Here is a 26729-nt window from a genome sequence, read left to right on the forward strand (position 1 = left end):
GGTCGCGCGCTTTCCAACCGCCCCTCATCTGGGATGAGGGTCGCGCGCTTTCCAACCGCCCCTCAGCCGGGATGCGGGTCGCGCGCTTTCCAACCGCCCCTCAGCCGGGATGCGGGTCGCGCGCTTCTCCACCCCTTCCTCAGAACTGGCCGGGTCGCGCGCTTTCTAACGGCCCCTCAGCTGTGCGGGGGTCGCGCGCATCCTCCCCACGAGCTGGGGGCGGGTCGCGAGCGGCGCGGGAGGAGCTGGGGGCGGGGCGGGGCGGGTCGCGCGCCTCCCCTCCGCCGCCCTTCAGCGCGGATCCGCAGGCGGAGCTGCAGAGGAGAGTGGGGAGAAAGTTGCGCCGAGTTGTGAGTACCCCGGCTATCTCTCCCTCTTGGTTCCGATCCCCGCGGGCGTCCGCGACCTGACCTGGGTGGTCCCGCTCCAGGCTGGGGGTAGTGAGGCCCCTCGGGGGGGGGGAGAGTGGAGTGGGGCTTAGACAGGAGTAAGGTTGAAGCAGCGCTCCCTCAAACCATCCTCTTCCTCACACACCCCATCCCCTCAGGCACGATAGGCAGGCGCTAGGTTGATGCAGCGCTCCCTCAAACCATCCTCTTCCTCACACACCCCATCCCCTCAGGCACGATAGGCAGGCGCTAGGTTGATGCAGCGCTCCCTCACTTCATTCTCCCCCTCGCTCTATCCTCACTCAATCCAGCAGTTCATGCCGACAGGTAGGAAGGAGCGACGCTAGATTGATGTGGCGCTTCCTCTCTCACTCTATCCCATCACTCACTCCATCCCATCCCCTCCCTCGCCTCCTTCCCTCTATCACTCACTGCTGGGGAATTTGTCAGATTCCCCTCTTGAAATGTAGCGGGAGCTGCTTTGAGTCTGGCTGCGCCCAAAAGGCGAGGCGTTTCCACTTCCAGACTGTCGAGTGTGAGTAATGCTGTGTCCGACGCCTGTGAGCAGTATCTTCCCGTCTCCTCCAACGAGAGAGTGCTTCTTCGGCAAACAGGAGAAAACCCGAGTTTAAACTTATCTACGTTCAGAAAAGCGCTTTGGGTGTTTAACAATAATTTGAATCACCACGTCTCGTGTTTCACTTCCAAGTAAAAAGGAGCTATTGCACGTTTTAAAACAAAACGTGCGTTGTTTTCACATTTATTACTTAAGGATTTACGAAGCCGGTGCTTCCTGTACCTTTTTAGAATCGAGACTGGTTTGTTTTCTTACTGCAACCAATGTAATCGCCGGGTATTTAAATACGCCGTGAACTAAGCTCATAATTATAGAGGAAATGGTTGAGATTCCTAGGCTGCTCAAATTCTCAACAGCCAGTTCAAAACCCATTAGTCACAGTGCAGAGTGAGCTGAGGGTTTATCGCGCTGCGCACCATCGGTAGGTATTCACTAAAACTGCTTTGATGTTTTGTGGGGATTTTAAGTAGTCATCGTTCGTGAAATAAACAGTTATTGATGCTGTTTATGATGCTGTCTTTGAATAGTATAGTCCGGGAAATTACTTTTTTTTCTCTTAATCCTTTTGGTGCGCTAGGAATTGTTTAGTGCAGTAGGTCGGTGTCTCATTCCTTTTGTTTTGCAAACTCCTGCTTGTTGTCAGATGATTTGTAACAGGATATCCATGCAGGTTGTGCAAGGAATCCAGAGGGGGAATACAAATTTACAGCGAGAGTTGAGTGTGTCTGCAGAAAGAACACTTGTTGCAACAGGATCCAAAGGCTGTAGGGTGGTGCATGTTGTAACAATCCTGTAGATCCAGAAGAATGTTGGGTGCCACCCAGTCAACGTGCTGCATCACAGGAGGACGATAATAGTTACATTAGTGGCAAACTTCTATTCCATTGATCCAGAGACTCGGAGTTCAAATTTAACCTCGAGTACTCGAACAGAAACCTAGAATTAAATTTAATTTCAGTGCATTGTAATTTTGCAAACCATGCCTGCTTCATTAATATTCTTGAAGCAATTAAATGTGCTTTCCTTGCCTGGTGTGGTCTTTATAAAATTATGAGAGACATAGATAGGATAGACAGAACCTTTTTTTCACCAGGAAGGGAATATCAAATATTAGAAGGTATAGGTTTAAGGGGAGAACAGCAAAGTTTAAAGGACAAGTGCAGAGCATGTATTTTTTTTACGCAGAGGGTGGTGCATGCCTGAAACATGGTGGTTAAGGCAGCTATGGTAGTGGCATTTAAGAGACTTTTGGATAGACACATGGAAATGCAGGGAATGGTGAGACATGCATGTAAGAGTTGGTCTTAGTATCATATTTGGGTCGAAGGGCCAGTTCTTGTGATGTACTGTTCTATGTTTATATGACTAGACCACTGATGTGGTTGATTTTAAACTATCTGCTTATGAGTGTGGATTGGGAAATGTCATAAAATGCTTGCATTGCTAGCGATGTCAATAAACCTTGGATAAATAACTTTGAGTGCGCTACGCATTTCAATAGAACTCTGTGTAGCCACAGGAAAAATGGGGAGGGGGAGGGGGGGTTGCTTTGCAACATCTGTATCTATGGTGAGGTTGTGGCATTTAACAGAATGTAGTATTTACATCAATAAATAGTAATTACACACTATGTTGAAAACGGGTTCAAATGCTGCTAAAACGCCCGCAATGCTGTCAATGCCCGAAACACATCCTTTGGTGAAATCAGGAGATGTTGGAATTACATGGTAAATCGAGCAGCGTCTGTAGAGAGGGACACTTAATATTTTCAGTTTGACGATTGATAGGTTAAACTGTTTTACTCTTGTTATGCGGTTTGGTGTTTTCAGGATCTATTTTAGATTTCCAGTATCTCCAGGGTATTTTTGATTTTTTTTTAAGTCCTTCAGTGTGCATACATTTGAAATTATTTGGCTGCATTTTCCTTTATAACGTTGACACATTTTTCTGATGAGGAAATGGCAACTTGTTTTATGCATTTTGTTAAGGCTTTTTGACCACATACAGCTGACCATGAATGAATGCTGAGAATATGAACTGTTGGATTTGATATGAATCAACACTTGGGTGATGAATATTATGGGAATTGCATTGTTATTAAATTTGACATCTTCGTACATATGGATACTATGCCTATAATTGTATATTGCTCGGGGATAGTGTACAGATTAGGAAGAGGATCAGGAATGGAATCTGGGGCCTCAGTGACAGTGAAGATGTGACAAGAGAATCCATTGTAATAGATGTGCTGAAGTTGGGTTACGCTAGAATGAATCTGCATAGTGACTGATCGTAGAGGAACGCAGCTGATGTGAATGGTGTAATCACGTTCAGTGCCAGCCACATAGTAAATTGTGAAGATTTCTCTGCATAGAGATACTACAGTTGTGTTATTGGGAGGAGGCTGAATGATGGGATTGTTGATCATAATTCTGAGCCAGTGCACATCATGAAATTATGAGTAACTTCAACATGAAGACCATAAGCCTCTGGCATGCAAAAGCCCTTTTTCCTATATTCTTTTGGCATTTAAGAAAAAGGCATTCGGCTCATCAAATCTATGCCAATCTACGCCATCGCATTTGGACACTAACATTTTATGTAATCTATTCTTCCCACATTATCATTGGTTCCGCTACCCATCTACACCAGGGACAATTTACAGTGGCCAGTTAACCTACCATCGCCATGTGTCCTTGTGATATGGGAGGAAGCCGCAGCACTGGAGGAAAACCATTAGTTCACCAGAAAAATGTACAAACCTCACGTAGGCAGTACTAATGACCAAGACTGAACCCAGGTTACTGAGCTGTGAGAGGATGTTCTTCTACTGTAGAGCACTGTCGCCACTTTGTAATATATTAATAAAGTGCTAAGTGAAAGTAAGATGGGTTTTAGGACCACAAACAGCCTGAACAGCCCTCCCATAAGTTAGGGGGAGTCCTGATTTTTCCAACCCACCTTTATTGTAGACGGCAAAGATCTTATAGCGAAGCTATAAGATCTTTGGTAGACGCTGGACCTTTTCTCTGTATCTATAACACTACAACGCTGTACCACTATATTGTGAACTCTGGTATTTTTCTTTCTGCTCTATCTGTTGAATTTGTGTATGGCTTGATTATACATGTGTATAATATGATCCGATTTAAATGGATAGCAACTAAACAGCTTTTTCACTGTACCTTGGTACACATGGCAATAATGACCAATACCAACCGATAGTAGAACTTGGTCTGTTTTTGCATTGATATCTGATCAAAGAGATTTAAATGTGAAACTGAATCTGCATTTGAAATCTGACCCTCAGTAACCAGACATTGAAGAACTCTTTATGACCCCATGACTTTTGAATGAAGTCATAATAACGTTGATGTAAATTCTGACCTATTCATAAGATTTAGCTTATGCTTTGCTTTGGTTTGTGTGTTTCATGTAAATTGTATTAATCATTCACTTTCATTTCTGTTAGATGGCCCAGCTTTGGCTTAGAAATTACGTAGCATCTTACATAGCGATAAAATTTTCTATAGGGGGGTTGCACGAAAGGTCACTGGGTCAGAGGGCTCGACGCACGGAGCCACTAAATCCAACTGGAGGACATCCGTCACTTCTGGTATATGTTATTAATGCTAGAAGCGCGTACTTTCCTACCTGTTAAAAACCGCCAAAATGTTGAATTTTTGCGATGAAAAAAATTATGGGAGTCGGGGTAAGTGTGAGAGACATGTACCCAACTTCAGAATTCCAAACGTGAAGCGAAATGAAGGTATAGAGAAGCGAGAACTGAAGGGACAACAGCAGCTAAAGTGCTTGGTAAGCATTGAAAATATTGGGAATTATCGCGTTTGCTCACTGCATTTCATCAAGTAAGGCATTATTTGTGTTTTTTCTTGATTCCTTTGGTATCTAAAAAATCTCAGAAGTGATAAATTTGGCTGTAAATTTTTCTTCAGATGCGTTTTCATTTTGTATGTAAAAACCCACGGGAACTATGGGCGATTTAAAAAAATTACAGCCAGATTTATCACTTCTGAAACTTTTTAGATGCCAAAGGAATCAAGAAAAAACACCTTAGTTGATGAAATGCAGTGAGCAAATGGCCAATGTTCGCCAAGCACTCTGGCTGTTGTTGTCCCTTCAGCTTTCGCTTCTATCTACCGTCATTTTTCCTCACTTTTGGAATTCTGAAGTAGGCTAAATGTCTCACGCTTATCCCGATTTCTATAATTATTTACAGCGCAAAAATTGACAATTTCAGCGGGTTTTAACGGGCCCGCTAAGCTGGAAACAATGGTAAGTGCCTACCTGCAGTTCATCGCGTGTAATCCATTTGGAGTAGCGTAGCAACAGTACGGGTCATGGGTCGTGACCCGACTGCCGTGAAACCTCCCTATTTGATGCAAAGTCTTCCTGAGTTTCTGGCAGAGTTTCATACATATGAAACAACTGTAAAGGGCCTGTCCCACTTGGGCGTCATTTGCGCGTAATTTACGCAACATCATTTACACGTCGTGTGGGCGTCGTGATGCGCGCATGGTGACTTGGGTACATCCCTAGGATGTACAAAATCTTTGTGCGCCATCTGCGTGACCTACAGACCAGTCTGAAGAAGGTTCCTGACCTGAAACATCACCTATCCATGTTCTCCAAGGATCCTGCCTGACCAGCTGAGTTACTCCAACACTGTGTCTATTTTTAAACCAGCATTTGTAGTTCCTTGTTTCTACTAGAACCTGCACATTGTTGTGTAGTGCTGATGTTTGAATTATTTTGTCAGTGCAAGACTTTCCAAGACTAGCTCATACCTGGTTTAGCACTAATTCGACCCGGTGTGTTCTGAATTTAGAAATGACAACATGAGCAGATTTATTCCACTTCCCATACACTCCATGTATGGAAATGCCACTATGCTCAGGTCTGTAGTTTTCTGCCAGAACTCATCAGAAACAAATCGATCAAATCCAAGCCCTGGCACGTGTGAAAAATTGCAAGTGTTCTTAGTTTTGTGGTTTTAGCATTCAAAAATGGATTTTGCTGATTAGCACATGTCAGAATTATGACCACGCCTTGCCCAATAACAAATAAGTACTTCATGCTTCTGCTGTCCACCTCTAGTTAACTAACGTGACTTATAGACAGGGATGAAAATATAGCCTTTGTTTAAACTCCACACACAGAACTCCATCGGTTTAAATTTGGTGCTTCAAATAATCCCTTAAGAAAACAGCCATCTCCTCCTCATGCAATCAGGCCTCGAATAATAAATGTTAATTGCAATGATTGGTTAAGTTACTGAACTGGTTGTATATGGTGTAAAATTTTAAAGTTGCTGTTTTGAGCAGTTTGGCCAGTATGTTCATACAAACCTTCACCTAATTTTTCAGAGTGAGTTTTCTGTGGGTGTTTAGTCTGTTAACAAACTAATATGAATTTGTATAACACTGCCCCTTTTTAAAACATTTTCAAAATTTATAAGCAAGACAACATAGAGCTAAAGATGATTTTAGTTAGCTGGTCAAATTATTTTGGATTTATTATAGGAGCCAGGGTTTGACGATGGGTTGTGATCCCACAGGCTTTGAATGAAGACACATCAACTTGCTAATGTAATTTCTTACAGAATATTTGTAAGATTTAGCTCCTGTTTTGGCTTGGTTGTTGGATGAAGATTAAATATTTGTATTAAATGGCTCATTTTTGGCTTAGAAGTCCCGTACCAGGTTAGATAGCAATAAAATGTTCAGTTTTGTGGCAGGTCTTCACCAAGTTAAAGCAGAGTTTGTTTGCACGCCGAATGGTTCACAAGTATGATGTGTGGCCGAAAACAAGAGTTCCCACACAGCAGAGATGCCTGCAGCCCCGTAGTAGCTGGCAAATCCCTCCCTGCCAGTATAGGTGGGTGCTTTTGGGCTTTAAACATTGGAGTGGAAGCTAGAGAGGCCGTGAATGTTCCAATGCATGGTACTGAAAGTATGGCAAGGCGAGGTGAAAAGGGTTGTTCAAGTCCATAGTCTTAAAATAGAAAATGTAAAACTGTTTGAATATAGCACAGCCCTACCAACAGCAACATGACCAGTGGGTAACTCAGGCAACATCTCTTGAGGAATAGAGAGGTAATTTCGGGGCGGGACCCTTCTTCAGATGCAGCTCAACTGGTTGAGTTTCAGCAGCACTTTGTGTTCTATGTAAGATTCCAGCACCTGCAGTTCCTTGTGTGTACTGTGACCAGATGATCCTTAGTTGAGGGATTAGTATTAGTCAGGTACTCATAATAACACCCGAGTTGTTTTGTGCCCAGCATAAAAGTGAAACTTCCTTGGTATTGCGCTGAAGTATGAACTTGCATTTTTGAACTCAAGTTCCCTGTGTAGGACCTGAACCCATATTCTTGATTTGGGGTGTGAGTGCAGTGACAGATTCAAGTTTCTCCAAAATGCTTTTCAAAGATAGCACTGATACAGTGTTTTGCAAAGTTGAGGCAGCATCCATTTTCTGCTGAAGCTCTTTCTGGAATAGTATTAAAATAGTTCCTACTTGATTGTGCATGGGTTGTTATTGGCTGAGTGTGTTCTTCTTGCTGTCACCTTCTTACAGGAGGTATAGAAGTCTGAAGTTGCGCACAACCAGTTACAGGAACAACTACTTTCCTACAATTATCGGGGTGGCACAGTGGTAGTAGAGTTGCTGCCTTACACGGTCAATACCCAGGTTCAATCCTGACTATGGGTGATGCAATACGGAGTTTATATGTTCTCCCTGCGACCACTTGGGTTTCCTTCCACACTCCAAAGACATACAGGTTTGTAAATTAATTGGCTTGGTAAAAGTTGGAAATTGTCCCTAGTGTATAAGATTGTGCTTGTGATCGCTGGTCAGCGTGGACTCAGTGGGCTGAAGGTCCTGTTTCCACATTGTACCTCTAAAGTCTAAACTATCAAGTTCTTGAACCGATCTGTGCAACCCTTCTCCTGCTTTAGCAATTAAACTGCAGACTACATCTTGCATGACCATGGACTTGTTTTAATGATTATTTTACACTGTTGTTATTGCAGTCTTTTTTCTTTTTACTATCTTGCAGACGTGTATGTAATTTATATATGATGTTATGTGTGTTGTCCAAGTCTGTGTCTGCAGTGCTGCTGCAAGCAGGATTTTCTATTGTACCTGTACATCGTACTTCTGCATATGACAATAAATGTGACTCGACTTAACCTGAGGATGCGATCAGGCTCAGCTTTGCGAGGGCTGTGTGGACAAATAAAAGATACATTTATATGTTAAAACATTTACACCAAGTACTTTGGGAGAGTACTTGCTGTTGCAATCTTAGAAACATGATAATAAGTCACAAATACTACTGTGAAATGGCCAGATAATTGAGTGAGAATTTTTTTCCAGCGTCTGCAATTCCTTCTTAAACATAATTGAGTGCTGTTAGTTTGTGCTGCAGGAGAGAATATTCCTTTGAAATCTTATGTTCATTTAAAAGCATCTTGCTTTATTTGTCAGATCCAAAAGATGCCACTTGTGCAAGATCACGAAACCTGCACTTGTGCACTGGCATTCAGTGCAGAAATCTTTTGAATTCAGAAGCCTGAAGTCGCACAATATCAGTTTCAGGAACAACCACTTTCCTACAACTATGATTCAATGGTGCTTTGTTGTCACATTAGCGAAGTGCAAATGCACAATGAAATTATTTTCTTACAACCAGTCCAGTTGAGTATTGCCATACCATCCCTGATTAGCAATTGTACAGAAATAGTCTAATGCGACCATTTATAAAGGGCTCAGTGTTTTGGAGCCATTTTCCAAGTCCCGTCCACGCTCCAGTTATGTGCGGTGCCTGTTCCAGGCAAGCCCCAGGCTGCTCTGGGCCACCAGCCATCACCTTCCCTTGGTCGACCAGCCATCGATGCTCTCCTTGCCGATCTACCATTATGCCCTGTAGGGCTTCCCACAGACCTCGAAGGCAGGGTAGGCCAGACCCCAGTACTCGCTCCTCTCCCTTTACATCCGTCGCTATTGCTGGCTCCATCCTCTTGGTGTCTGCTCTTCAGGGGACAAACAGCAGTGTCTGGGCAAACTATCAGGTTCTTACACCTAATCCTACCCTGGCAATCAAACTACAGGCTATCTCTTGCACTCTCATGGACCTTTCTCCCTCCTCCTTGTGTATGGCGTGCACAGCCTAAAGTTGTAGGACAACTTGTTCTATCTGATTGTGCACGCCAGGTTGAATGCATTCGTTGAAACAGGGCGGACCACGTGAAGGTTGCAATCTCCCACCCCACCTTTCTTCCTGATTGTAATTTACATTTATTTTTGCAGTGTTTTTTTATTTTTACTATCCTGCAGACTTTGTGTAATTTATGCATCCACACTCCTTCTTGATCGGAGAGGAGTCCTACTGTTGTGCCTTGATAACAACTGCATGATCACTATACCCAAATTACTGGAACTTTCTGTGATTGAGCAACTGTTAAATACATTTTTCAAAATAACTCCACAAATAATTGATACTTTGTTCTTCTTCAAAAGTAGGTTGGTTCCTCCCCTAGCTTGGCCAACCACTGCCATTTTGGAGTGTTTGTATCACATCACGAGATGAGAAGAACTTTTTTCACACAGAGAGTGGTGAGTCTCTGGAACTCCCTGCCACAGAGGGTAGTCGAGGCCAGTTCATTGGCTATATTTAAGAGGGAGTTAGATGTGGCTAAGGGGATCAGAGGGTATGGAGAGAAGGCAGGTACGGGATACTGAGTTGGATGATCAGCCATGATCATATTGAATGGCGGTGCAGGCTCGAAGGGCCGAATGGCCTACTCCTGCACCTAATTTCTATGTTTCTATGTTTCTATTACCCTTCAGACTGTGGTCTTAATCAAAGATTTTTCTGTGATAACTTGTTTGAATTGGCACCAGGATGCAAGGTACAGTGATTTGATACTTTTTATTACCTACAGTATCTCTAGACAAAGCTTGCAGATTGTCGGGGGAGAAGTCGATCCAAAGAGATTTGTATTTTTGTATGTTTTTTCCATTGGCAACTTAATCAGTCAACTTTACAGCTCGGTACATAGCACACCCATAATGTTTGGGACAAAGATCCATTTATTTATTTGCCTCTGGACTCCACAATTTGAGATTTGTATTAGAAAAAAAATCACATGTAGCTAAAGTGCACATAGTCAGATTTTAATAAAGGCCATTTTTATACATTTTGGTTTCACCATGTACAAATTATAGCAGCGTTTATACATAGTGAACCCCCCCCCCCCCATTTCAGTGGACCATAATGTTTGAAACACAGCAATGTCATGTAAATGAAAGTAGTCTTGTTTAGTATTTTGTTGCATATCCTTTGCATGCAATGACTGCTTGAAGTCTGAGATTCATGGACATCACCAGTTGCTGGCTGGGTGTCTTCTCTGGTGATGCTCTGCCAGGCATGTATTGCGGCCATCTTTAGCTTATGCTTGTTTTGGGGGACAGTTCCCCTTCAGTTTTCTCTTCAGCATATAAAATTCATGCTCAATTGGATTCAGATCGGGTTATTGACTTGGCAACTCAAGAATTGACAATTTTTTAGCTTTGAAAAATTCCTTTGTTGCTTTAGCAGTATATTTGAGATAATTGTCTTGCTGTAGAATGAACTGCCGGCCAATGAGTTTTGAGGCATTTCTATGAACTTGAGTAGATAGGATGTGTCTGGACACCTCAGAATTCATTATGCTACTATCATGAGCAGTTGTATCATCAATGAAGGTAAGTGAGTCAGTACCTTCAGCAGCCATACATGCCCAGGCCAAAACACCCTCTCACCACTGTGTTTCACAGATGAGGTGGTATGATTTGAATCTTGGGCAGTTCCTTCTCTCCTCCATACTTTGCTCTTGCCATCACTCTGATATAAGTTAATCTTCATCTCATCTGTCCACAAGACTTTTTTCCAGAGCTGTGGTTGCTCTTTTAAGTACTTCTTGGCAAACTGTAACCTGGCCATTCTATTTTTGCGGCTAACCCGTGGTTTGCATCTTGCAGTGTAGCCTCTGTATTTCTGTTCATGAAGTCTTCTGTGGACAGTGGTCATTGACAAATCCACACCTGACTCCTGAAGAGTGTTTCTGATCTGTCGGACAGGTGTTTGGGGATTTTTCTTTATTATAGAGAGAATTCCTCTGTCATCAGCTGTGGAGGTCTTCCTTGGCCTGCCAGCCCCTTTGCGATTGGTAACCTCACCAGTTCTCTCTTTCTTCTTCATGATGTTCCAAACAGTTGATTTTGGTGAACTTCTTTGGCTGATGTCTCTAACAGTTTTATTCTTGTTTCAGTCTCTTAATGGCTTATTTGACTTTCATTGGCACAACATAGGTCCTCATGTTGATAAACAGCAATGAAAGTTTCCAAAGGTGATGGAAAGATAAGACCTCTCTTATACCTACATTAAGGAGGCAATTAAACATACCTGAGCAATTACAAACACCTGTGAAGCCATGTGTCCCAAACATTATGGGGGACTATGTATAAACACAGCTGTAATTTCTACATGATGGAACCAAAATGTATAAAAAATACCCTTTAATAAAATTTGACAATGTGCACTTTAACCATGTTATTTTATTATTTTACAAATCTTATATTGTAAAGTACAGGGGCAAATAAATAAATGACGGGCTTTGTCTCAAACATTATGGAGGACACTGTATAAGCAGAAATGGAAATATTGGAAACAAAGATGTAAAATACACTTTGACACCTTTATTTACTGAAAAAGAGGCGAGTAATACATTTTTGCTCTTTTAGTAGATCACAAAACAGTTTCCAGCTGTTTGTGTCCTTATTACTTGTGATGTCACAGGAGGTTGCTCTGCCCATCCAGTCCATGCCTGTTTCCAGCAGAGCAATCACATCGTCTCATAATCTTTTTCTCCTGCAGTCTTGCAACTTATTCCCCTTGGTTCTTTTTCCACGAGCGATAATTTATAGTAATCAATTAATCTTTGGGATATAGGGGGGAAAGTGGAGCACTGGAGGAAGTGTGAGGATATATCTCTCACGGATGAACTGATTGGGTTTCTTTTAAAATTTGTAAGGGCTGACCTAGCTCTTTAAGATTATGGGGAACAAAGTGTTTTTTTTTGTGGCAGAGCTACTTTTCTGTTTCTTTTACTTGCATGCCTTGTTTCTCTCATTCCTGAGTTTCCTTTAGGGTGCCCATCCTCCTGCCATGATAGATTTAACACTCCCAAATAGTATGGACACCAAACACCTTGCTGATCCCCACTCTGAGGTGCAGCACATCTGACTTGTGCAGGTCCCAGCTGCCCCGGAAACTCTTCCTGTGCCTGAGAAGACTAAAGCCTCTCCCTCCTGAACCATTTCAGTTGTGCATTTACAGATCTGCTCTCTTCTGTGATGCAGAAAGTGTGAAACAGCATACACAGAATGTATGCTGTTTCACACTTGCTTTTTATTCTTTTATTCTGTTCGAAATAAAGAATTAAGTAAATAAATAGACAGATGGATAAAGAATTAGTCCATGCTTGTACAGGTCCCAGCTGTCCGGGACCTTTCAGAATCACACTTTATTCGCCAACTATGTTTTGCAAATTACGAGGAATTTCATTGGCCAGGTCAGTCATACAATTAAAAGTAACAGATCACTTAAAAAACACATTACAGGGACTCTTAGTCTGAAGAAGAAGAACCGAAACGTCACCTATTTTTCTCTAAAGCTGCTGCCTGGCCCGCTGAGTTACTCCAGCATTTTGTGCTATCATCAGTGTAAACCAGAATCTGCAGTTCCTTCCTGCATTTTAGTCTGTGCTTATTGAATATTGAGGTTCTACGTATTTTATCTCTTAGCTCCCTAAACTCTGTTTAAAAGGCCTTGCCCCTTCCTCTGCCAATTTCTTTGGAACAGACATGGACAACAATCTCCAGCTATTTACCCTCCCTTTCTAGCGTACATCCTCTGTGCCCCATGACAGCAAATCCATGATAAATGTGCATTTCCACTCTCAGCCTCCCTATTCAATTGAGCCATTTAATTGCCACACTCTTGGATGTGCTCCTGGGAGGAACGGTCTCCAAAATGGAAAATGTTTTTGAGGGAGAGATTGATTCAGAAGACACACACATTATCTACTTGCTCCTCGTACTCTTGCAAACACCATTGCCCATTCTTCTTGTTTCCATTTGATTTTGAGTGTGACCAGATCTCCAAACATTCTAGTTTTTGGCCTCATGGAGGTCACCTCACAGACAGTTACTCCTGCTTCAAAACTTAATGCACACGCTGCCACAGCTGGAAATAATTCCTGAACATGTTGCCTGGAATAGTGGAAGCATTTTGGACCTCCCACACAGTGCATTCCACTTGTTTGAGCTGCTCTTCGAAGCTCCGATTTGTGAAAAAGGCATAAGCCCGGAACAGTATTAGAAACTACTTGCCACCCTTCTGCCTGACTTGGGGAACATTTTTACATGGACAAGCCAAAGTCCAGTGTGAAGATTGTCCCATGGACTCCTTGCACCTTGTTCTCCAAAGCCCACGACTGATTCTGACGACTGATGCAGAGAGGATGTTTCCACTTGTGGTGAAGAGCATAGCTCGCCACTATTCATCTGAGAAATCCAGTTGGGAATTCGGAAGAAAATGCTTTAACCAAAGAGAGGAGAGTATGTGGAACTCAGTCACTCAGAGTGATTAAAGGGAATTGAATAGATGCATTTTGAGATTGGAGGGATTCAAGGGAGATGGGATAGGTGTGTAGTCTGATGGATGGGGAAAGACATGGGTTTAATGATCTGTTTCTGTTCCATATATTATGTGTATTTAAGGTTTCCTCTGAAATATAAATGTTAATTGGAGCAAGTATCCTGAAATAAATTGACCCTAGGCTTAAGGTTGTAGAAATGAAAAGTTTGTCCAATTATATAGTTTCCTCCCTCCTGCATCCATCCATTTTGTAGAAAAGTTACCTATATCAACAAATGGAACCCAATAAAGAATGTAATGTCATGATTCTTCCTAAGACATTAAGACAATTAATTTATTGCCTCTGAAATAAGTGTATGATTGAAAGATTGCCTTAAAGTTTGATTCTAACAGATCAATCTGTTAACAGAAACTTTGTTTAGGTAAACTGTCTTTCCCTTTGGGCTTCTGGATCGTCTGTTGGTCAGTGTACAAATTTGTGTGGATATTCATCGGGTTAACATAACAATAATGTACCTTGGAGCCTCTTTAACAAAGAATTGCTGCAGATATCTCTTTAATGAACAACTTTGTCTATGAGGATGCCGACATTGAAATAACAGAAAAATGCTTGTTGCTTCTTGCAGCATACTCTTGTGGATCTTTGTTATTTTTCTACATATACTGGGTGTGGGTGCAAGCCCAAAAATCCATGCCTCAACGTGCATGAAAATGATCTGAAATTTCAAATGTAATTTTACTTGTACATTTAAACAAGCATTTCTTGAACATGGTTATATTGGAATTTATTTTACAGATGTTTTAATTCGGTATATTCCTTTTAAGATTTAACATCAACTTGTGAGTAAGCTGTAACTGCTTTGTTAGAAGTGTAGAAACAATTAGTATTTAAGTCAAGACATTTAAGAGTTTAATTGTTGTATATTCTGGCAATGGAACAATGACATTCTTATTTGTTGCAGCTTTACAGGGCCATTAATGCAGTATATAGCATATTAGATTAAAAAATGTACAGGGATCAAATTAGTAGTACAGGTGCACAACCTTTTATCCAAAAGCCTTGGGACCAGACACTTTTCGTAATTCAGAATTTGGCCTTCGGAATGGAAATTTTTTAGCGTAGATTTTAATGGCTGGCTCAGTGGTAGAGTGCTCGGCTCATATCCGCAAGGTCGCGAGTTTGCGCCTCGATCCTGGCAGTTACTCGGTCGCGAGTTTGAATCTTCAATGTCGGTTTTTCTTGCAGAATAAATGTCTGTATGAAATGCAGTGTAGGAGAGGTGTACTGACTGTGTGGGCAGAACTTTGGAAGTGATTGCCCACCAGTCTAAAAAGCTGCTGTGTCTCCCTGTCCCTGGGATAGCAGGGGGCGATCAAACAGCACAATACCCCCCTCCCCCTCCAACTCCAGAGGAATCCGCTCCCCGATGGGCCGCTACGGCGACAAGTGGCAGTTTGCCCACAGCCCGAGCTGCGCCCCCTCATCCGCCACCCCAAGAACAAGATGTACCTTGCACACCATCAGCTTCTGCCCCTACGTGTTCCTCTGGAGTTGGAGCGGGGCTGGGCTGGAGTTGCTGCTGGCCGTGGGTCTCTGGGATCTCCGTGCTTGCAGTGGGCCTGGGGGTCGGTGTCCCATTGGTCCTGACGTCTCCGGCCACCCCCCTGGACTGGAGCTGAGACTGGGAACTGTACCGCCCTTGCCCCCTCCCTCTGCAACTGCAAACAACCCCACTCTCCTGCAAGGGCGGTACAGTTCCCGGAGGATGGCAGATGGCCGGAGACGTCAGGACCAACAGGAACCCGCTCCCCGATGGGCCCCTACGACGCCCCGAGCTGCGCCCCGTCATCCGCAACCCAGGTTCCTCTGTAGTTGGAGCGGGGCTGGGCATGGCTGCTGTTGGCTGCGGGTCTCTGGGATCTCCGTGCTTGCAGTGGGCCTGGGGGTCGGTGTCCCGATGAGGGGGCGCAGCTCGGGGAACGGCTTCTGGTGGTCCTGACGTCTCCGGCCAGTTTGCAGTTTTCCTCTGGAGTTGGAACGGGGCTGGGCTGCTGCTGGCTGTGGGTCTCTGGGATCTCCGTGCTTGCAGTGGGCCTGGGGGTCTGTGTCCCGTTGGTCCTGACGTCTCCGGTGACTGGCACTGACCTGCTGGCATCACCGACGTGAAGACAGTCCAAAGCCCCCGCGCCGGTGCAATGAGCGGGGAGCTGGAGAGGGGAGGAAAGGGGTCACACACATGGCCGGGAAGCAGAGGGGTGTAGGTGAGCTGAAACTGAAGGGAGCGACAATCTGCTGCTGCCTGCCCGCTGAGTTAAAAAGTTCCCACGCAAGACTCACGATACACTGTGTATCGTGAGTCTACCGTGGGAACTTTTTAACTCAGCGGGCAGGCAGCAGCAGATTGTCAATTATTAACCCTCTCGCGCAATATACCCTCACCTTCTCTTTTATGAATGGGGATTTAGTTCCCCTTTCTTCGAGGACCGACCGGAGGTTCCGCTGTCACCTCTGCGGGCCGCCCTCGGTGAACGTTTTCAAGGACCTTTCTTCAAGGACCGAAAAAATGTCAGCTATTCGGAGGTTTTCATTATTTGGATCTTCGGTTAAAAGGTTGTGCACCTGTACTTGCTATTCCATTATTAAAGGATATACGTGCAGATGATGTGGGAAGGTTAGGAATAATTTTAGCTGATATGATTTTATTTATTACTTGGATGGTTTTGGCAATTCTTAATTGCTCTTGAGTGCCATGAACTGCTGGAGTTCTACTTTTGAAGATGCTCTCATAGTTGGAGTTATAGGATTGGGGATGGAAGAAAAATGGCAGGGAGGCAGTAGAACGGCAAGATCCAGAGGAAAGAGAGGGCCTGTGTGATTTGAGAGAGAAAATTTGACGTCTCGTGTGTTTCAATTGGTATGTGCGTTTTTAAGGTCTATGAGGCAGCAGCGACCCCCTATCCTTTGAAGTTCCGAGACCTGGTCTACTTCCATCTCAAAGCACAGGAAGAGTACCACCAGCACTTGCCTCCCCAGCAATGGGGTCCTCATTGCATTCCAAGTGCTTAAAGAAATACTGCATTTCACTGACGTTTGGAACACTCGAGGAGAAGCAGCATTTGGGAAGGTATTGAAAACGTTGAGGCAACGCATTGCACTCTCGATAAAACCCTGCATAAACAGCAAATGGAGCACCCATCAATGGCATAGCCTCACAGCGCCAGAGACCTGGGTTTGATCCCGACCTCGGGTGATGTCTGTGAAGTTTGCACGTTCTCCCTGTTACCGCGTGGGATTTTCTCCTGGTGTTCCGGTTTCCTCTTGCGTCCCAAAGATATGCAGGTTTGTAGGTTAATTGTCCTGAGTGTGTGGGATAGAACCAGTGTATGGATGATCACTGGTCAGTGCAGATTCAGTGGACCGAAGGGCCTATTTCTACTCTATCTCTAAACTAAACTCATGAACTATCCACCTGCCCGCCCCATTGTTTTTTTGTGTCGCCTCAGAATCCGCAGATTGGAACGGAATCATCTTCGATTCCTCCATGAGAGGGAACATCATGTATGTTTATATTTTAAGATCTAATCCTTAATGCAACCGTATTTTGTTATTTCAGAGAGTGATATTGATGCATTTGTAAGTGCTTAGGTTTTTTAACAGGAGGTTCTTGAGCTCAAGCAAGCATCTTACCAATGGCACCTGGACCCCCATCTCTTTTCCTCTTTTTTTCAGTTTTTTCCTGTCTCATGCCTGATATGATGAGTGATTGACTGCACTGGGCCTGTACTCGTTGGTGTTTAGAAAAATGAGGGGGGACCTAATTGGAACTTACCGAATAGTGAAAGGCTTGGACAGAGAGGATGTGGAGAGGATGCTTCTAATAGTGGGAGAGTCTAGGACTATAGGTCATAACCTCAGAATTAAATTTTATTGTTTATTGCCTATGTTTTGCGATCTTGTGATGATTTGATAAACCAAAGATTATTCATGCTGAACATCTATCTATATACATTTTGAAAAGCGTAAATGGAGAGTGCAAAAAGTTTTCATAGTAAAGAACGCCTATGATAATGGTTGACAACAGTAATACTTGTCCTGCAATTTTGCCGTCATGGTGATTGGAATTATCTAACGCATTTGAACCATGTTGTCATTGGTCAGCGGATGCCTCTGAGCTTGAATGCACTGCGGTGAAAGCTTGGGTGAAAATGTAAGACAATAGTTCATTGTACCGCGCTGAAGCAGTACTCTGTGGTGTCATTGGATGAGGCACATTCAGGTTATCACAAAAGATACCATTGCAATTTTTGTTTGAAGGAAGAAAATTCTTCTGGTTGGTGGGACAGGGCAGGTTGACTGTTTTCCTACGTCATGAATTGGTTATGAAGATAGTGTGAGGGCAGAGGCATTGCTTAATAAATGTTCTTTGGCCTCTTGATTACAAAGCATCACAATCTGGTTAGAACACACAGACCAATACCATAGAATAATGGGAATGTAGATTCATGATACTCTTGGCCCAAGACTAGATAATACTTTACCTGTTTACACAAACTCAAACATTTACAAGTGGGTTGATCTCTTATAGATTTGACTTGGTTTTCCTAATTGCCTAATACTTTCATGAACAAACTGCAGATACTGGAATCTTGAGGGAAAACACAGTGCTGGGGGAACTCAGTGGGTCGGGCAGCAATTGTGGAGGGAATGGGCAGGTGTGTTTTGCATTTGAAGAAGGGTAGAGAATTGGCTTTCTGTAAGGAGCCAGAAGGTGATGGTGGAAGGTTGTTTTTTTTTACTGGAGGCCTGTATCTGGTGGTGTGCTTCAGGGATCGGTGCCGGGCCCAATGTATATAGATAGATGTTCAGCATGAATAATCTTTGGTTTATCAATTCATCACAAGATCGCATTGCTGTTTGTGGTTTATATCAACAATCTGGATGAGAATGTACGGCATGATTAGTAAGTTTGCAGATACCACTCAAGTGGGTGGTATCACAGATAGTGAAGATGGTTATCAAAAACTATGCAGAATCTGATCAGTTGGGCAAGTGGGCTGAGGAATGGTTAATAAAGTCTAATGCAGACTAGTGCAAGGTTTTGCATTTTGAGAAGTCAAACCAGGGAGTTATCTTTACAGTGAATGACCAGGCCCTGGGGAGAGTTGCATACCAGAGGGGTCGAGGAGTGCAGGTACATAGTTCTACGAAAGTGATGTCACAGGTAGATAAGGTGATCAAGAAGACGGAAGCTAGCAGATACGTTGGCCGTCTTCAGTTACGGTATTGAGTATGGATGTTATGTTACAGTTATACATGATCTAGGTGAGGCTGCATTTGGAATATTGTGTTCATTTTTGGTCTCTGCTATAGGAAGCATATTAAGCTGGAAAGAGTGCACAGAAGATTTACGAAGATGTAGCCAGAACTTGAGGGCCTGATCCATAGAAAGAGGTTGGGAAGGCTAGGGCTTTATTCAAAGTCTTCATATTTGAAACTTAAATACATTGGGTCCATGTCTGTATATGTATTTTGGTTTATTAAAAATAATAGTAATTTTCAAAGTGTTTTGTGCCTGGTAATTAAATAGCACAAATTATGTTTGACATGTGAAGGAATCAATGTAAATGCTGCAAGGTTTCCCTTTGGATTGCTTCTGAATAGTTTGCCAGTAGAAAACTCAAATGCAAGCCTTAAGTTACTTGATATAACTCAGTGCTTCACAAACAATATTCCTGTTGTTCAGTGTTTGGTAATTGGATGAGCAATGAAACCCAAAAGTGTTCATGCTAATTGTTTTCTATTACAAGACTGTTTTCATTAGTGAACAGAAGCCCATTTTGCTGGGTACGTGATCGCTGATTTCTCTAAGCAATCCTGTACTTTGTTTTTGGCAAGAATGCTTGTTTGTGGATGGTAATCACATTGAATCAGCTTGGACTGAGTATACATTTATTTTGGTGAGGACTCTCGACTCTTGTGTTTTAATCATTACATTACTTTGCAGCCTTGTTTCAAGTTGAAAGGGACACGTGTAACCATCAGTGGCACTGGCATTAGAATAAGAGTAGGCCATTTAACCCAAGACACTAGCTGCACTCTTTCACGTAATTATTTCTTCAAGGGTAAAAAGTTCCATTTATTAAGAATAAAACAAACCAGATAAGTAGTTGGCTGATTGGCCTCTCAAGCCTTCTGTCACTTAGTAAGATCACAACTAATCAATTCTTAGCCTAAACTCCACTTTCTTGTTCTCGTGCCCCGCAAATTCCTTGTTATTCCTTGATGTCCATCAAGTTCCACTTCCCTCCAAATTACCGTTGCTAATTTTTCATGGGACATTAGCATTGGTCCAAATTTTGGTGAATTTATCGACGTTGAAATTTGAGATTTCCAATCACATTTTTTTAATCAAAAATATTGTCTGTAATCTAGTGGAGACAAAAGTGCTGGAAAATCTCAGCGGGTGCAGCAGCATCTATGAAGCGAAGGAAATAGGCAACGTTTCGGGCCAAAACCCTTCTTCAGACTGATGTAGGGTGGGAGGGAGCGGGGAGAAGAAAGGAAAAAGGAAGAGGAGGAGCCCGAGGGCTGAGGGTGAGCTGAGAAGGGGAGGAGACAGCAAGGGCTACCAGAAATTGGAGAATTCAATGTTTATGCCGCTAGGGTGCAGACTACCCAAGCGGAATATGAGGTGCTGCTCCTACAATTTCCGGTGGTGCTCACTCTGGCCATGGAAGTTGTAATCTAGTGTATGTTTCAAAATTCAGGTTGTCTCACATATTATTGTGTCAACTTGGACGCCAGCTCCCAAAGCCAGAGTGACTTGCCTATGAGCTAAGTTGCTTTGTACACAAAACAATGATAGGAAGTATATTCTGAACAGAAAAGTTTATCTTCTCTTGTTTGCACAAAATTAGTAGTGCAGCTTCATGGTACGCAAGAATATTTACCAGAACAGAATATGTTAGACAGGTTTGACTGAAGGAAGGACGTACAGTTACAAAGTATGTTTTTTTTTTTAGGAGTTCCCAAATATTATAACTTTGTAGGAAAAATCTCAAACAATTAGTAGCCAGAAAAGCACCACCCACTGCAATTAGAAGAACAATTTGCCTAGAAATTTGAATGTTTAGCTCCGTATGCATGTGCGCTACACAATTCAGTTTCACTTAAGATTGAAACGTAATGGAGAACTTCAGTAGATACATAATTTCTTGAGTTCTGCTGGAGGAACTCTATATACCAGGCAGCATCTGGATGGAATTGGACACATCTTGTGCTGGGACCCTTCTTCCAAAATGTTCTTCCATTTCCCTTTGATGCTGCCTGACCTGCTGAGTTTAAAAATACAGCATGGAAACGGGTTGAATGGGCCGAATGGCCTAATTCTACTCCTTTCTCCTATGAACCTGAAACTTGAAGCTGTTGATGCTCTCCACCGCCATCCCATCAATAAAGGCAGCTTCATGAATCCCCAACTTTCCCTTCCTGAAGTCAACAATCAATCCCTGTGCCATGCCGATGTTGAGAGCAACAGTGTTCTGGTGCCACTTAATCAGATTAACAATCTCCCTCCTTTATGCTGACTCACCATTACCTGTTACCTGTCCAAAACTGATGGTATTGATTTTTATGAATGAAGTATTGTTACCTGTGCCTAAGCAAGAGGATGAATTTGAAAACATTCTGACAATACAAGTTAATCTCGGACAAGACAAGACCTCAGAATCTGACAAAGGGTGTGGGTGGTTAATCAGGCACTCCTGCAATTGTGTTGTGATGATGTTTAATCATTCCCACACAATTAACTAGAGAAGGATTTTGCAAGGTTAGAAAATATTAGAACACAATTTTAACTAAGTGTAAGAAGGATTGATATTTAAAGATAAACACAAAGTGCTACAGTAATTCAGCGTGACAGGTAGCATCTCTGCAGATAAAGCATAGGTGATGTTTGGGGTTGGGACCCTTCCACAGACTGCTAGAAGGGTCTCGACCTGAAACATCTATCCTTTATCTCTAGAGAGTCTGTCTGACCCACTGAGTTACTCCAGCAGTTTGTGTCACTCTGGTATAAACTAGCATCTGCAGTTCTTTACCAACTATTTCCAATTAACAAAAAAAAAATCTGTTGCATATTTAACATGGAAAATATTACATAGTAACATCTGTTGGATGAAGAAGAAGAATTTGGAGGTGATGACTACCAGTCACTGGAAGTTTCCAGATGATATTTTAAGTATGGCTGCATTTGATGACGATTATTCCCAGCCATAATGGGGTAGATCTGTAACAACACAATTAAGTTTAGTTACCACACACCATCTTTGTGCAAATGAGCTCCAAGCAAGGCTAGTATCCAAAGTCATTACCCTGTTTTTACTGGAAAGATATTGCAGCAAGGTTCTCTATTTCTGAATACACCTGCTGAGAAGTTGGGTAACCCCTGTTTAGTGTGCTTATGTGCTGCGTTTAGTGTTCCCGGTAAAGTGCATTGGAAGTAGTGTTGTGTAGAAATAAAGGACTGCAGATGTTGGTTTACAAAAAATATAAAGTGCTGGAGTAACTCAACGTGTCAGCAGAGCCTGAAGAAGGGTCCTGAACTAAAACGTCACCTATCCATGTTCTCCAGCAATGTTGCTTGACCTGCTGAGTTACTCCAGCACTCTGTGTCTTTTAGAAGTGGTGTTATGGTGATTTGTGCACACGATTGTATTAAAATAGGATTCGTGCGTTTCCCATTAAAAGTTGCATGATCGCTGGGAATGCTTTGGTGCTTACAACTACCCAATGCAGCCACAATGTAGAAGCAGGTAAAGCTGCTATTAGGAGTGAGAAGGGACATGCAAGTCGTCTTCTATGTCTGTCCTGCATTAGTCTGAAGAAGGGACTCCAATGCAAAACGTCATCTGTCCATTCTGTCCACATTGACCATAATGAAAAGTGAAGCTGGCAAATGTGTGCAAGACATTATGTGGCAATGCAGTCTCTTTAATTGCTGGGATATTTCTGAATCCTGTAACTGGGTGAGAAGCTGAGGTCAAAATCAAAAACTTCAGATTCTGCTGAGAGTAGAGGAACATGTCAGCTAACATAGTTCAATAGTTACTTTATTACCTAGAGGCAGTGAAACGCTTTGTTTTGCATACAATCCAGTAAAACCTTACTTTACATAAGCACAATGATACACAAGTAAATTAGTGCAATGATTGCAGTATTAAAAAAAATAGTGCATTTCATGGGCGTACCGTTTCCAGTCGACACGTTTCCAACGCCATCTTGTAGCTTTCAAGTATCAAGATCTACTCAACATTGTGTCCTAAAGACCTGCTGTCCTGGCAGTGGCATTGGATCGGTGAGGTAGGGGGTATGTAGCTTAAACCAATTACCTAACAGATGAGAAATTATCTGACGAGAATTGCTCCCGTGTGGTTCTCTGGGAGAAACAGCTACTTTTGCATGATTTCTGCATAATAAGTGCAAATGGATTCAGGCTGTAAATTATTGGTTTCTTGAATACATTGATTTTGTTTGCTGTTTGATTGACTGCATTGAGAGCAGATGTTCACTTTGCCAACTTCCACTCATTTGCTGACACTGTTGCCTTAATATCAATAGATGGCCTGCTTCAGTAATAGCAAAATTAATAACCAAACTGAAGATAGACAAAATGCTGGAGTAACTCAGCGGGTCAGGCAGCATCTTTGGGGGGGAAAAGGAATAGGTGACATTAGGTTGAATTCCCTTCAGACTGAGAGTTAGGGGAGAGGGGCATGACTCTCACCTCTCCCCTGACTCTGTCACCTGTAGACTGGATCGAACTCGAGTCTTTGGCGCCACTGTGCCACCCCAATATTTCCCTGTGTTCTCGGCAGCAAGGTTAACTGGTTTCTGATATTCCCAATAGTGTGTTTGCAAATAGCCCATTAATTAATTATTTGTTTATTCCTTCCTCAGTCTTTCCATTTATTTATTTAGATGGAAAGGGGGCATTGCCTGCAAGGCCATCATTTATTGTCTATAACTACTCTTGAGAAAGTGGTAGTGAGAATCTCTGCAGTCCTGGCATAGCAAAGTGTGTGGGCATATAATTTGGTAGTAGGAATAAAGGCGCAGACTATTTTCTAAATTTGGATAGGATTCAGAAATCGGAGGTGCAGAGGGATTTTTGGAATGCTGGTGCAGGATTCCCAAAGGTTCATTTGCACGTTGAATCGTTCATTTGCACGTTGAATCGGTAGTCAGGAAGGTAAATGCAACATTTGCAAATGTTAACATTCATTTTGAGAGGACAAGAACATAAAAACGGGGATGTGATGTTGATGCTTTATGAGGCACTGGTCAGACCACATTTGGACTATCCTGAGCAGTTTTGGGCCCCATATCTGAGGAGGGATGTGCTGACGTTGGAAAGGGTCCAGCACCCCCTCTGCTGTTAAGTTTGCGAACAATGTGGGCTGTCCATTATAACCTACTGGCAGTAACGTGCGGTGAGGTCAATGGCTGGGGAGGCACTGGCTAGTATCAGAGCCAGATTTACACACATGTGAACCCAATAGAGGTAGCTTAAATTCACCATCCAATTGGCAGATTGCACAATGACTCATATTTCATATCAGCATTCTTTACAGCACATGCATGCAGGTTATTGATTGGGGACGATCAGCCATGATCACAATGAATGGCGGTGCTGGCTCGAAGGGCCGAATGGCCCCCTCCTGCACCTATTTTCTATGTTCCTAATCTAGCCCAGAAATCCATTTAATATATTTCTTATATTATTAACATCATTTAGCCTTATCAATGCAGCACACAAAAAAGATACACACAACACTTTAGAATTTAACATTAAACATAAAAACATCCTCCCCACAGCAGAATCGACGTTTCCCACTAAGGGAAGGCACCAAAATAGAACAGGCCCCAACCACGTGTGAACAGAGGAAGAGGACTGAACTTTCAAAGTTCAGTCCTCTTCCTCTGTTCACACGTGGTCGGGGCCCATTGAGGCCTCTGCAGTCGCCGCTACGGCCCAGAGCCTCAGAATCAGCCACTTCCCTACCGGAGACCGCGGCTGCCGAAGTCCACATGCCGAACTGGGCCGAGATTCAACGCTGGCGACCCCCATGATGTTAAGGTCAACGGGTCAACGCCGCCCGTGGCTGGAAAGTCAGCGCCGCCAGCGGTGGAATGCAGTACTGCGACGCCGCTGCTGAAGCTAGCTAACGTGGAGGGAGAGCGAGGCAGCGTCAATTACATGGGCTGAGCCTACGTAATTGACGCTCGCTCTTCCTCCACTGGGCTCAAGATATGCCCGCTTGTGAGGCAGATGTGATCGCTGCCTCCCTTGGAGCTTTTCCATTGCAGTTTTATGTGAGACCAGCGAGCACAAATTTAATATCTTTATATGTGAAATACGTTACCTGGACTATGGAAGGTAAGGACATGTAATGAAGGGGTTTACAAACATTAATTTGGTGACATACATAGAGATAGTACCAGGCAGACGCTTATTGACCGCGCTCCATGCAGTTTCTGAAGGGTTGCGCAATCGGAGGGGAGGCTCAGCTCGTCGCTGCCTCCCCCTCATCCCTTCCTGTATTTGCAGCGGAGCAATGTCACGATTTTGACTAAAAAATGATTAGATTCATATAGAAATTACATTTATAACACATCAGTGGAAAAATCTTTATTTATTTATTTATTTATTTTATTTTTAACTTAACAGCTATTTTCATTGGGAGTATGACAAGTGAGGCTCTGGGAGTTCATTGGGAGTATGACGGGGAGTAATGAGCTCCTCAACATCAGGGATGTTGGCCAGGGAGAAGATGCCAACAATGGTTATTTAAGCTTTATGGTGAAAGCTACATTTGGCTGTTGAATGCTGTGAGCTTACTTAAACACAACGTTAGGTTTCCAGTTTTCTGTTGAGTTAGTAAATTACTCTTAACGATTGTCTTGGTACACCAGCTACATTTATCAGTAGACAAGCCCCCCTAGAATTATTTTAAAAGCAATTGAAAGCCGCAGTGGGTATATCTTCTGAATCTGTCAAGGTTGATTAAGATGGACCAAATTACTTTGTGACCTTGGGGAAAAAAAAACTTTTTAAAAATTATCTATTTATGATGTTTTGTGTAAACATGAAGACATGTATAGGTCAACCAGACTCTTAAGTATTTGTTTGCCATCATCTTTTCTTTAATTCTGTTCAGGTTGCTCCCTGTGGAAATGTGTTGTCGACAGTTCCTGTCACTAGAAAACATTTGTTCAAACATATGTTGCCCCTGACCAGGCATCATTAATCAGGTTCGGTATTTCACTGTAGACATAGAAACTTTCCATCTGTTTCTTAAATTCTTTCTGGTTTTAGGGATATAGTATTATAATAATAATAATAATAAATCCTTTATTTCGAACAGACTAAAGAATAAAAAGCAAGTGTGAAACAGCATACAAAAATCAAAAACAAAAACCAAGAATGTTTATAAAGTGTCATAAACAATATTTATAAATAAATGAATCGTATGTGTCCGAAAAGGAGCAGGAAGAAGCCAAAGCTTATTAATTCCCACCCCTTACTGCTTATAATTATCTTATACAAATTTAGCAGCTGACAAATTTAGTAACTGACAAAAGAAATTGGAACAAATTGGTATTTGTGCTACAATTGTAAAAAATATATATATATTTGTGTGGGTGACTTGGTTTAGATTTAATGCTGGATCGTCATTAGGTTAAATAATTTAATTTTGTTCTAGAGTTGAATTACTGAACAGAAGTCAGACCAGCTATTTAATTCCAGGAATTAGTATTCAATGGGAAGACATTTCTTACACGACAATGAAAGATTTAGTAGAATTGATAATCCCTTTTGTGTTGAGAGTTTTCTGTTCAGTTAGCAGTTTAATAATTGCATTACACGGTATGAGGTGGGTGCTCACCTGTAGATAGTGTTGCCATTTGGATTCCCCCCAAATATTTGTGCCAGTTTTAATTGTAGCTTTCGATACTTGGGATTGCAGATGCTGG

The 26729-nt window shown here is 42.5% G+C and overlaps 1 protein-coding gene across 2 annotated transcripts in view; it reads left to right on the forward strand.

Moving 5' to 3' along the window:
• The first annotated feature begins 245 nt into the window (after window positions 1-245).
• LOC116979241 (plastin-3-like) overlaps window positions 246-26729 on the forward strand; it is a 77587-nt gene continuing 51103 nt past the window's right edge. The window contains exon 1 of one of the 2 annotated variants that reach the window (XM_033030834.1): window positions 246-350. The gene's annotated coding sequence lies outside the window, so the exon portion shown is untranslated. Of the gene's footprint in view, window positions 351-1258; window positions 1388-26729 lie in introns of those variants that run through there. The other variant, XM_033030835.1, reaches the window with a different exon arrangement.

The sequence above is a fragment of the Amblyraja radiata genome, chromosome 12, assembly GCF_010909765.2.
Source record: "Amblyraja radiata isolate CabotCenter1 chromosome 12, sAmbRad1.1.pri, whole genome shotgun sequence".
NCBI lineage: Eukaryota > Metazoa > Chordata > Chondrichthyes > Rajiformes > Rajidae > Amblyraja > Amblyraja radiata.